Source organism: Choloepus didactylus, chromosome 6, assembly GCF_015220235.1.
Source record: "Choloepus didactylus isolate mChoDid1 chromosome 6, mChoDid1.pri, whole genome shotgun sequence".
Taxonomy (NCBI): Eukaryota; Metazoa; Chordata; class Mammalia; order Pilosa; family Megalonychidae; genus Choloepus; species Choloepus didactylus.
Genome location: NC_051312.1, coordinates 58,000,638 through 58,011,764, shown reverse-complemented (window position 1 = coordinate 58,011,764; position 11,127 = coordinate 58,000,638). Strand labels below are relative to the sequence as shown.

Genomic DNA, 11,127 nt, shown 5'->3' with positions numbered 1-11,127 from the left:
CATTTGTTTCTGGAATCTACCACCATGCCTGGACTCTTTCCCTAGGCTCACCCTAGAGATTCTGTAAGACACAGGAAATCAGAAGCAGTTAGGGATCTTTTTCTAACTTTTCTTCATATTAATATGTGGGTAAAGAGTGATCCAGAGGAGATATGAGGGATGTCAGAGAAAGTCAATAAGACAAGGTCTTATAGGCAGGGAAGGACCACTTAAGGGACAGCTTTGCTTAGCCGAGGGTGTTGAGAGAGCCATGGCTAACTTTTGACAGTCGAGCAGGGTGGGGTTTAATGAGTAAAGATGTACCTGGGAGTTGAGGTTAGAAAAGGGGAAGTAAATTAAGTGGAAGAACAAGAAACTGGTGGTGATTGCTGTTTCTCTTACTCCTCCTTTCCTTCTCTACCCAACCTCCAGCTTCTGGAGCTTTAGGGAGCTAGTAGAGTGTCAACCTTCTCCCTGCTTCCACTCGGGTAAACTTTCTCCTATGTTGTTTTGTACTTGATCTGCATTTTCAGTCTCCTTACTTTGCTGGCTCTCTGCATATAGCATCGCTGCCCCAGTATAAGGGCAAGTCTTTCCACAAAAGGAATCAAGAGTGAATTACTTTATATCAGAACCCTTATGTAGTCTCTCTATTTCAGAGTTCTCCCTCAATTATTTTACTTTGAAAAACAAAGTTTTTGAGGAAGATGCATCAGTTGGAAATGGCCTTAATCCATCCTTGCTTTGAGTACTTAGGGTACTTTGAGTACTTAGTACCGGATCACAAGCTGAATCAGCAAAAATGCAAAGTAAAGAAATTTGGTAATTATCTGTTGGGTTACAACTTCACATTTGGAAGTTCTGAAAGTCATTGTAAGCAGTATTTTCTTTCAAGCACCTATTCTATGGTAAGTACAGATGCCAGTGATCATTATACGGCTACTTAAATTTAATCAACTTAACTTTGTCTTAACATTGAGTTACAGTGCTATATTAAATAAAAAAGTCCTTGGAAAACTCTCCATTCCCATCTTTACATTTTAGAACTGACACATGGAGACAGATTACTTTGGCAAATACATTAAACTTTATTGAACACATACCATATTTAAGGAGCCCTATGCTGGCAGGCATGTGGATTGATTTAACAATATGGAAGTTTGGGATGCCCATGATTCATTTATATAGCACATTTATATAGCACATTTATAATAAGTTTGCAAAAGATATCATTTTTTTTTAACTCCATCAACCTTGGGAGAGATGTAAAGTGTATATGAGCATCTTTATAATTGAATTAAAAAAAGAATCTTAGTTTTAGGTTGAACCTAATCAGCAGTTTCAAAAAAAAAAGACAGGATTATTCTTTCCTTTGGACTTTTCTGTCTAAATATCCATAAGGAAGAGTTGAATGTCATGGTTGGTTTTAGAGATACCCAGGCAGAAAAGAGCCCTCGGTTGCAAATAGAAAGTGTGGCATTCAGCTTGTGGAAAAATTAATAAAGGAAATAACATGATCTTGACTAAGAGTTTTAAAAGTTCTGACATGAAAAGCATATTCATGGAGTTTAGAAAATCTTTTAACAGATTTTAAGAAATTATATTAGTATACAATCCACATTTACCTAATTCTCCTTAAGTAACAATGAAAACTAGTGGAATAGAAAAAGCAAGGGCTTTGTTATAAAAATACTTTGGTTTAAATTTTTCTGTGTTCTGTTTTGGAATAAGCTATTTTAGATGCAGCTACTAAACCATGTCTCCATTTTCTAACTGGTAGAATGGGGCTACTACTGTCTATTTCTTGGAGTTGTAAGATTCAAGGAATAATGTATTCAAAGTGTACTCAAATTAATATTTATTTTTCTCCTAAATTGTTTGGGGTGAATTTTTCAAATGGCTAAGATTCCATGGGGATAGCAAAAGAGGAAATGGAGACTGAGTCACCAAATGGATATATAGCCTCTTTCTCCATTATAATAAATAGAATACATACTAATTGTTCTTTAGAAGCAGGAGGTATAGCTACTTTGCAAATATTGTATTTTTCCTAGCATGAATAGATGTCATGTTCTTGCAGTGTAATCATCTAATTTCCCTATCCTAATTCTCTCATCCTTTGGGATAAGTATGTGCTGTTTCTTAGAAAAAAATCCAGCATGTGGAGCCACATTTATATGTAATATTTACATAGGTAATAACCATTTGTACCAGCAGGAGGAAAGTTATTATATAGCCAGAAGATGGTGCTAGGTGACCAATCTTTAAAAACCAGTCTCTGACATTTAAAATAAGCATCTTCAATTTTACTGAATTCCAGGATTTATATTCAAGGTATTAGTGACAGCATTGCTTGAAATTCTTCAATACCTACAGTACCTTCAAATTTAAACTTTAAATTTATTACTTTTACAACAAAAGAACTCAGATTCAATGCAAGAAATATTTTCCTACTTAGATTTTTACCACTCACAATCTTTGCACTGAAAAGAGTATATTTAAACATTTTTATGTTACTGTTCCTCTATGTTAATGTATTTCAAGATTGTAATTTTTCGTTATAAGCTCTTATCATCCACCTCAAAATCCCTTGCTATTTTCCTTTTATTCTTTCATTAAGATTATTTTAGAAGCATGAAACACTAAATTAGGACACCTGGAAACCTCCAGACATATTTTCTGGTATGTCCATTTTAGGAAAAAAATGTGTTGAGACATTTCTTTTATTCTACTTTGTGGACTTTTCTAAAACATTGTTTAGTTTTGATTTCTTTGTATCTTCTGTTGCCAATATTCGAGTATTTAATCATATTTAAACAATAAGAATTAGAAATTAATCTACATCATAGCTGTGTTTTAAATGTTCCAATTAGCAGTAGCTCGTTTCTAAAATTGTTGCTAGATCATGTGGAATTCTAAATATTTGCCTATTAAATATTTCTTAAATCCACTCATTTGCCACCATTCCTCCATGCCCTTCATTCTCTACTTTCAGCTACCATCATCTCTGGCCTGGGTGATTCCAATGGCCTCCTCTTTTCCTCTTTCTGTGTTCTGCCATGAAGTCAGGGTGATATTTTATAAATGTGAATTTGACCATTTTCACTCCTGTTCTTAAAACCCTTTAATAACTTCCCACCACTCTTCAGGTAAGCACCCAAATGTTAAACATACCCAAAGGGTATGGCTTGACTCCTACTTACCTTTCAAGAGATACCTTGTCCACATCTCTCAATCATTTTCTATGCCCTTGCTACCTTACTTTTCTCAGATTATGCTTCCTCCTCCTACAGGTGCTTGTGTATGTCCTACTTTCAGTCAGCAAAACTGTTTCTCACTTTTTCACCTAGATGTGTCAGGCACATTCTTCAGATCAGATCTCAAAATCCCTTGCTCAAAATCCCAGGGAAGTCTTCCCTGTTAGTGAGGGCTAAGTCAGGACCCTCCACTATGGGATCCCTCAGGACTGTGTAATTCTCATTTATGGCCCTTTCCTCTGAAGTTAGACAGGATTATGGGTGATAGATTGATCAATGTTTTTTGCCCCAATTTGTAAGATTTCTGAAGACAGAGACATGGTCACCTTTCTCGCCATTGTGTTTTCAGTGAGCAGGAGTGCAGCCCTGATACACGGAAAGCTCTCAGTAAATATTAATAGATTGATGGAATGTCTGAACATATGAAAAATCAGAGGCTTCTGAAAAGTATAATTGATTTGAAGGATTTGAAAGATGCTCCATCAGCAAGATGTTTACCCTTAAGAGAAAGCTTAGGATGCAGATGAGCGCTGTGTTCAAAAGTCTGCAAAGCTGTTGGGTGAAAGAGGGATAAAACTTTTTTTTTTTTTTTCTTGGCCTCCGAATGGTGGATCTAAGACCCTAAGCTGAACTTATAGGAAGAATGAGATCTAAGATCTCAAAAACAGCCATTTAAAAACTTAGTATCCAAAAGTGGAACAAACTTCCATTTGTTCTGTGATAGGTGGGGAACTGCCTGTTGCTAGAGGCATTTCAGCAAAAGCTAGCAGTGGCCAGTAAAGGCCAGTCGAGCACTAGCACAGTGATGGCGATAAGATGCACTTTGAGATTCTGTTAAGGCAGGATTTGTTAAAAAGAGAATCTCTGCCCTTATGCTGATTTGTGTTCTGAGGCCAATGCAGACTAGGAGAGAGAGATTCCTCCCTAGAGTTCTTGGAATTACATTTAATTGTGTTCAGGACTCTAAAGGATACACAATTTCCTAACATCATCTACCTCATAGTTTCAGCTTACACACATATTGCCAAACTTTTCCTGGGATACACTTCAACCAAAGTAAAATTAAAAGTTGTTTCAGATCTATTAATTTCTCTGATAACTAAAATTGCTCTTTTCAAATTACTTTTTTTTTAACTGAATCATGATAACTTTTACTGATAAAGCTTTGAGAATGCATTTGCTTTTTAAATCAATTAAAAATTAATTTGCTCTAAGATGGTGGCTAGGCGAGACAGGGCAAAAAAACACCTCCATGAAAAATACTAGATAAAAACCAGAAAGTGACCCAGAACACCAGTTCCAGCGATGCACCAGCCAGCCAAAGTCTGCTAAATCCACAGGGACTGTGCATTTGGTGAAACCAGGAGTCTGCATTTTGAAACGAGTGAGCGAGCCAGCTGAAAGTCCGGCGACTGTGCTGCAGTGTGGGAAAATGGTGGGTTGGTGTTTGGAGATGGACTGGTTCTTTAAAAAAAAAGAACCCTGGAGTGGCCGTGGATACGATGGGGAGAACCGTACAGTGAAGCACGGCAGGAGTGGGCTGGGCCAATGCCTCGGTGTCTGGTGTGGAGGAAAGCCCTTCCCACACCCGCTGCTGATTGTCTTGGGGCCAGGGGAGCAGAAGGGAGCCAAAAGGAGAAAGAAACCACGCCCCTTGCAGCCATCTCCCCAACGGGTTGGGGACGCTCCTGCCCGGGGCTGGATCCACAGCCCAGAGCCACACCAAGAAACCCAGTGTGACGGGAAGTCTTTCCCGCAGCACTGCGCACATGCCACAATATCGGTCGTGGACAGTGGCCTTTAGTGCACCCACAGCTAATTGTCCCAGAGCTGGGAAGGTGGAGCTATGTGCAAATGGGGAAATTAACACATCGCATTCAGCCATCTTTACAGTAGGCTGGGAATGCCCCTGCATGGCCCAGTGGCCCAGGGCTTCCCTGGCGGGCCGGCACACACTTTTGATGTGGCACAACCTTCCCTCAGCAGAGGTCCTGGAAGAGCACAGCTGAGAAGGGGGACCTGCTTGGAAATCCCAGGGACCCCTATGCCAATACCAAGGACTTGTGTGTCAGTGGCAGAGACAATCTGTGGCAAGAATGAAATGAAGGCTTAGGCTCTTGTAACAGCCTTAAATCTCTGGGAACACCTGGGAGGTTTGATTCTTAAAGCTGCCTGCCTCCCTAACCACCCAGACACATGCCCCACATTCAGGGCGGACAGCACCAACAACACACCCAAACTTAGTGCGCCAATTGAACCCCACAAGAATCAGATCCCCACACACCACAAAGACAAAGTTGGGAGAACTGACTTGAGGGCAATAGGTGACTCATGGGCGCCATCTGCTGGTTAGTTAGAGAAAGTGTACGCCACCAAGCTGTAGTTCTGACAAATTAGAGATCAAGTAAAGCAAATGCCAAGAGGCCAAAAATCTTGAGCATATGATAAAACCAGATGATGTGGAGAACCCAAACCCAAACACCCAAATCAAAAGATCAGAAGAGACACAGTACTTGGTGCAATTAGTCAAAGAACTAAAGACAGACAATGAAAGCATGGCACAGGATATAAAGGACATGAAGAAGACCCTAGAAGATCATAAAGAAGAAATTGCAAGAGTCAATAAAAAATAGATGATCTTATGGAAATAAACTGTTGGCCAATTTAAAAAGACTCTGGATACTCATAATACAAGATTAGAGGAAGTTGATCAATGACTCAGCCTCCTTGAGGACCACAGAATGGAAAATGAAAGAATAAAAGAAAGAATGAGGGAAAAAAATGAAAAAATTGAAATGGATCTCAGGGATATGATGGATCAAATAAAACATCCAAATTTAAGACTCATTGGTGTCCCAGAAGGGGAAGAGAAGGGTAAAGGTCTTGAAAGAGTATTCAAAGAAATTGTTGGGAAAAACTTCCCAAACCTTCTACACAATATAAATACATAAAGCATAAATGCCCAGCGAACTCCAAATAGAATAAATCCAAATAAACACACTCTAAGACATATTCTGATCAGACTGACAAATACTGAAGAGAAGGAGCAAGTTCTGAAAGCAGGAAGAGAAAAGCAATTCACCATATACAAAGGAAACAAAAGACTAAGTAGTGACTACTCAGCATCCACCATGGGTGCGAGAAGGCAGTGGCATGACATATTTAAAATTCTGGGAGAGAAAAATTTCCAACCAAGAATACTTTATCCAGCAAAACTCTCTTTCAAATTTGAGGGAGAGCTTAAATTTTTCACTGACAAACAAATGCTGAGAGATTTTGCTAATAAAAGGCCTGCCCTACTTCAGATCCTAAAGGGAGCCCCACCAGCAGAGAAACAAAGAAAGGAGAGAGATATATAGAGAATTTTAACAGACATATTTAGAACATTACATCCCAGGACACCGGGACACACATTATTCTCTAGTGATCACGGATCTTTCTTCAGAATGGACTATATGCTGGGACATAAAACAAGCCTTGATTAAAAAAAAAAAAATCGAATTGGTTCAAAGCACATTCTCTGACCACAATGGAATACAAATAGAAGTCAATAACCATCAGAGACTTGGAGAAACCACAAACACCTGGAGGGTAGAAATGAGGGGGAGATGAAAACATTCCTAGATAATCAAAAGCTGAGGGACTTCATCACCAGTAGATCAGTCCTATAAGAAATGCTAAAGGGAGTTGAGCAGGCTGAAAGGAAGGGACACCAAACAATTGACTGAAACTACATGAAGAAATAAATATTTCCAGTAAAGATCACATGGTAAATATATATTCCAATACGACTCTATTTTTGACTTGTAACTCCACTATTTACTTCCTACAGGATCTAAAATACATAAACTGTAATGATAAATCAGTGGCTTTGGACTCAATGTAAAATATGTAATTTTTGACAAGAACTACATAAAGATGGGGGAATGATAGAGTATAGGAACACAGGTTATGTGTCCTATTGACGTTAAGTTGGTATCAAAGAAAAACAAGATTGTAATAGATTTAAGAGGTTAAATTTAAGTACCATGATAAACACAATGAAAGGAGCAGAGAATATGACCATAGAGATGAGAAGTAGAGTATGGGTTACAAGAAGTGGGGGAAGGGGCAATGGGGAGTTAAGAAATGAGTGTAGGGTTTCTGTTTGGGGTGAAGGGAAATTTCTAGTAATGGATGGTGGGAAGGTGATAGCATTGCAACATTCTAAATGTGATTAATCCCACTAATGTAATGCTAGGGAGGGGGTGGAATGGGAAGATTTAGGCTGTATATATGTTTACACAATCAAAAAAAAAAAAAAGACAATCTAAATAGATGACAATTAAATGCCAAGGATGATCCTGGATGGGATCTGAAGATGGAGGAGAGGAGGCTCAAAGGGACACAGATGGGACATAAGGAAAAAAAAAGGAAATATAGAATGTAAGCTTTGTATCAATGTTGAATTTCTTGAACTTCTTGGCTGTGCTAAAAGGGATTGTGTAAAAGAATGTTCTTGTTCATGGGAAATGTATATGTGAATTATATTGTTTTTTCAAAGATGTGTGCAGCTTCCTCTCATATGTTCAGAGGACAGAGCAATAGATGATGGATGATAGATAGGGAGGGAGGGAGAGAGGGAGAGAGGGAGGAAAAGAAAGAAACGGTGGTGTGACAGGATGTTAAAGTTGGTGGATTGGGCTATTGGGGGAGGGGGGTCGGTGTATGCTAGAATTCTGTGTATGGGGTTTGCATTGTTTTTGTAACTCTTCCTGTGAGTTTGAAGTTATTTCAAATTAAAATAAAAAAATTAATTTGCTTTTGTAGTGGACTACATTCTGTATTTCACACATATTAATCTTCTCAACTTCATCCATAAACATAAGTGGTTAATGAGCTCCTAGTTCCAGAAACCTATTTTTGGTGGGCTGCAGGAATTGAGGGTCAAGATCATTGCACTCAAGATACTATCTCTTGACTTTTATACCTCAACTCAGATTTTACATCAAATTACAAACAAAAATAGTAATTCATCTGCAGGCCTCATATATATATAAATTAAATAATTCTTGTCTTTTTTTGTTGAATGGCAAATGAAACATGCATTGACAAGTCTTTTTAAAATCAGATTAATTAACGAAAGTACATGAAAATATATGGTACCTCATTGTTTTCAAAAACCCAAAGCAAGAACAATTTCAGAGTTAATCAATAGGATAAAGGTTAAATAAACTACATACATATAGTCGATACCATGCAGCTATTTAAAAGAACAAGGTAGTCCAACATATACTGATATGGAGATTTGTCCATGATATATTATTAATAGAAAATATCAAGTAGCAAACAGTATGTATAATGTGTTCCCAATTTTTTAAATGCAATGTAAATATAGAAAGGCTTTATCCACACTGGTAGCAGTGGTTATCTCTGGGCAAAATGATTGCAGACTATGATAGCTGCAAGGATAAGGATTGAAAAAATCCTTTTTACACTTTCTATATAGTTTATTATAGATCAAAATTTTTCTACATGCATTTATCTTTAAAGAATAAATGTAATAAACACAGCCTACCCCAATCAAGATAGTGGAGTGAGACACTTCAGGGCTGGGCTAAGTCCCCTGACAGAAGCCTTGAATACCCAGCAAGAACTCACAGAAACGTCTTTCTCAAAGTTCCAGAAAACAGTTAAAAGACTGCAGAAATAAAGTGAGGGCCAAATCAAGAAAAAGGCTATTTAAAACAGTAGGATCTTGTGACTGGCCCCTTCTCCAGCCCTCACCAGCTTGATCGGGAGTCACTGGCTCCTCCAGTGTGGATTCCTGGTCTCTGTTCCAGAGTGAGCAGAGTAATTCTCATGCACATCCTGGACCATGTATGTCTTGCCCAGTCTGTCTGGTGGTGGCCTGAGGGTCTCACTATCCCAGAATTTGCCCTACCTGTAGAAGGCAGTTCACAGAGCTCTCTTACAGAGCTGCCTTATCAAGGGGGTGGATATCTACACTGTGAAGGTGGAAGACCTGACCTTCACCTCGCCCTTCTGCCTGCAAGTGAAGTGCAAGGACTACGTGCATGCCCTGGAGGCCTACCTCAACATTGAGTTCATCCACTGTCACAGGAGGACTGACTTCTCCACCAGCCCCAAGTCCCTGAACACACACTTGAAGCAGACTGTGTTCTACATGGAGGACTACCTGACTGTGAAGATGGGCGAGGAGATCCATGGCACCATCGGCATGCAGCCCAACGCCAAGAACAACCACAACTGGACTTCACCATTGACCTGCACTTCAAGGGCCAGCTCTGCGAGCTGTTCTCCACTGACTACTGGATGCGCTGAGGGCCGGGCTGCCCAGGGGGGCCAGGACAGGGGGAGAGGGGCACATCGTGACTGTGTTTTTCATAACTTATGTTTTTATATGGTTGTATTTATGCCAATAAATCCTCAGCTGGAAAAAAAAAATAGCAGTCAGTTGATGGCCTAGGGCAGGAGATAGCTGTCTGTAAGATATACAGTGCAGTGCCCAGGACCTTGAGGACACTGTTTCCAAGGGAAGAGGGGTCATTCATATCCATGTAGTGGGGGAGTTCCCAGGGCCACATGTGTATGTCTAGACAAGATGCATGTGCAGAAAGGACCAGGGCAGCCCCTGTGCTTTGGCCTCGAGATAGTTTCAAAATTCATTGTATGCATAAGCTCTGAAGGAAAGCATTCACACAGTCAATCTTCAAAGACTAGGGAAGATGTTTTCTTTTTCTCTTTCTTCTCCTTTTTTATGTTAGCTCCTGGCACTTAGGCAAAGCTCTGTAATAACAATAACTGGATACAAGCTTAAGGAACAGATGCCTCAGAGTCTACACTCAAAAGGTAACATACTAAAATATCAAAATGTCTGGGTTTCAACAAAATATTACAAAATATACAAAGAAATAGCAAGTGATGGCCCCAGCAAAGGAGAATATGAAAAAATTAGGAGCCATCAATAAGAACCAAAGACTTTTAAAAAATGGTCCTAGATGTGTTCAAAGAGCTAAAGAAAGTATGGACAAAGAACTAAGGGAAATCATGAAAGCAATAGATGAACATACAGAGATTATTAATATAGAGATGGAAATTATGAAAAGGAGTCAAACAGAGCTGAAGACCAAAGTAATATAAATTAAAAATTCCCTTGAGGGGTTCAACAGCAGATAGGAGCTGGCATAAGAAAGAATCAGTGAACTTAAGGTAAGACAATTGAACTCATCCAGTCTGAGGAACAGAAAGAAGAAATTTATGAAGAAAAATGAACAGTTCCTAAAGAGACAGTGGGATACCATCAAGTGTACCAATATGCACATTGTGGGAATCCAAGAAGAAGAAAGAGAAAAAGAAACAGAGAGAATATTCAAAGAAATAATGACTGAAAGCTTTCCAAATTTAATAAAGACATGAATATACACATCCAAGATGTTCAATGAACTCCAACAGGATCCCAAGTAGAGCCACACTGCAACATTTTATGATCAAATTGTCACATGCCAAAGATAAAGAGAGAATTCTGAAAGCTGCAAGAGAGAAGCAATGTGTCACATACAAGAGAGCTTCGATAAGGTTAAGTGCTGATTTCTCATTGGAAATCATGGAGACAAGATGGCAATGGGATGATATATTTAAAGGACTGACAGCAAACAAATTGCCAACCAAGAATTCTATCTCTGGCAAAACTTCTAAAAATGAAAGAGTGATTAAGACATTCCCAGGTAAACAAAAATTGGGGAGTTTGGCATCACTAGACTGGCCCTATAAGAGAGGCTAAAGATAGTTTTGCAAGTTGAAACGATAGGACACTAGACAATAGATTGAAGCTACATGAAGAAATAAGGATCTCTGGTAAGGATAACGACATGTATAACTATAAATGTAG

The 11,127-nt window shown here is 38.9% G+C and overlaps 1 pseudogene; it reads left to right on the top strand.

The window, feature by feature from the left end:
- The first annotated feature begins 686 nt into the window (after window positions 1-686).
- LOC119536944 lies at window positions 687-9,560 on the top strand (annotated as a pseudogene).
- The last annotated feature ends 1,567 nt before the right edge of the window (window positions 9,561-11,127 follow it).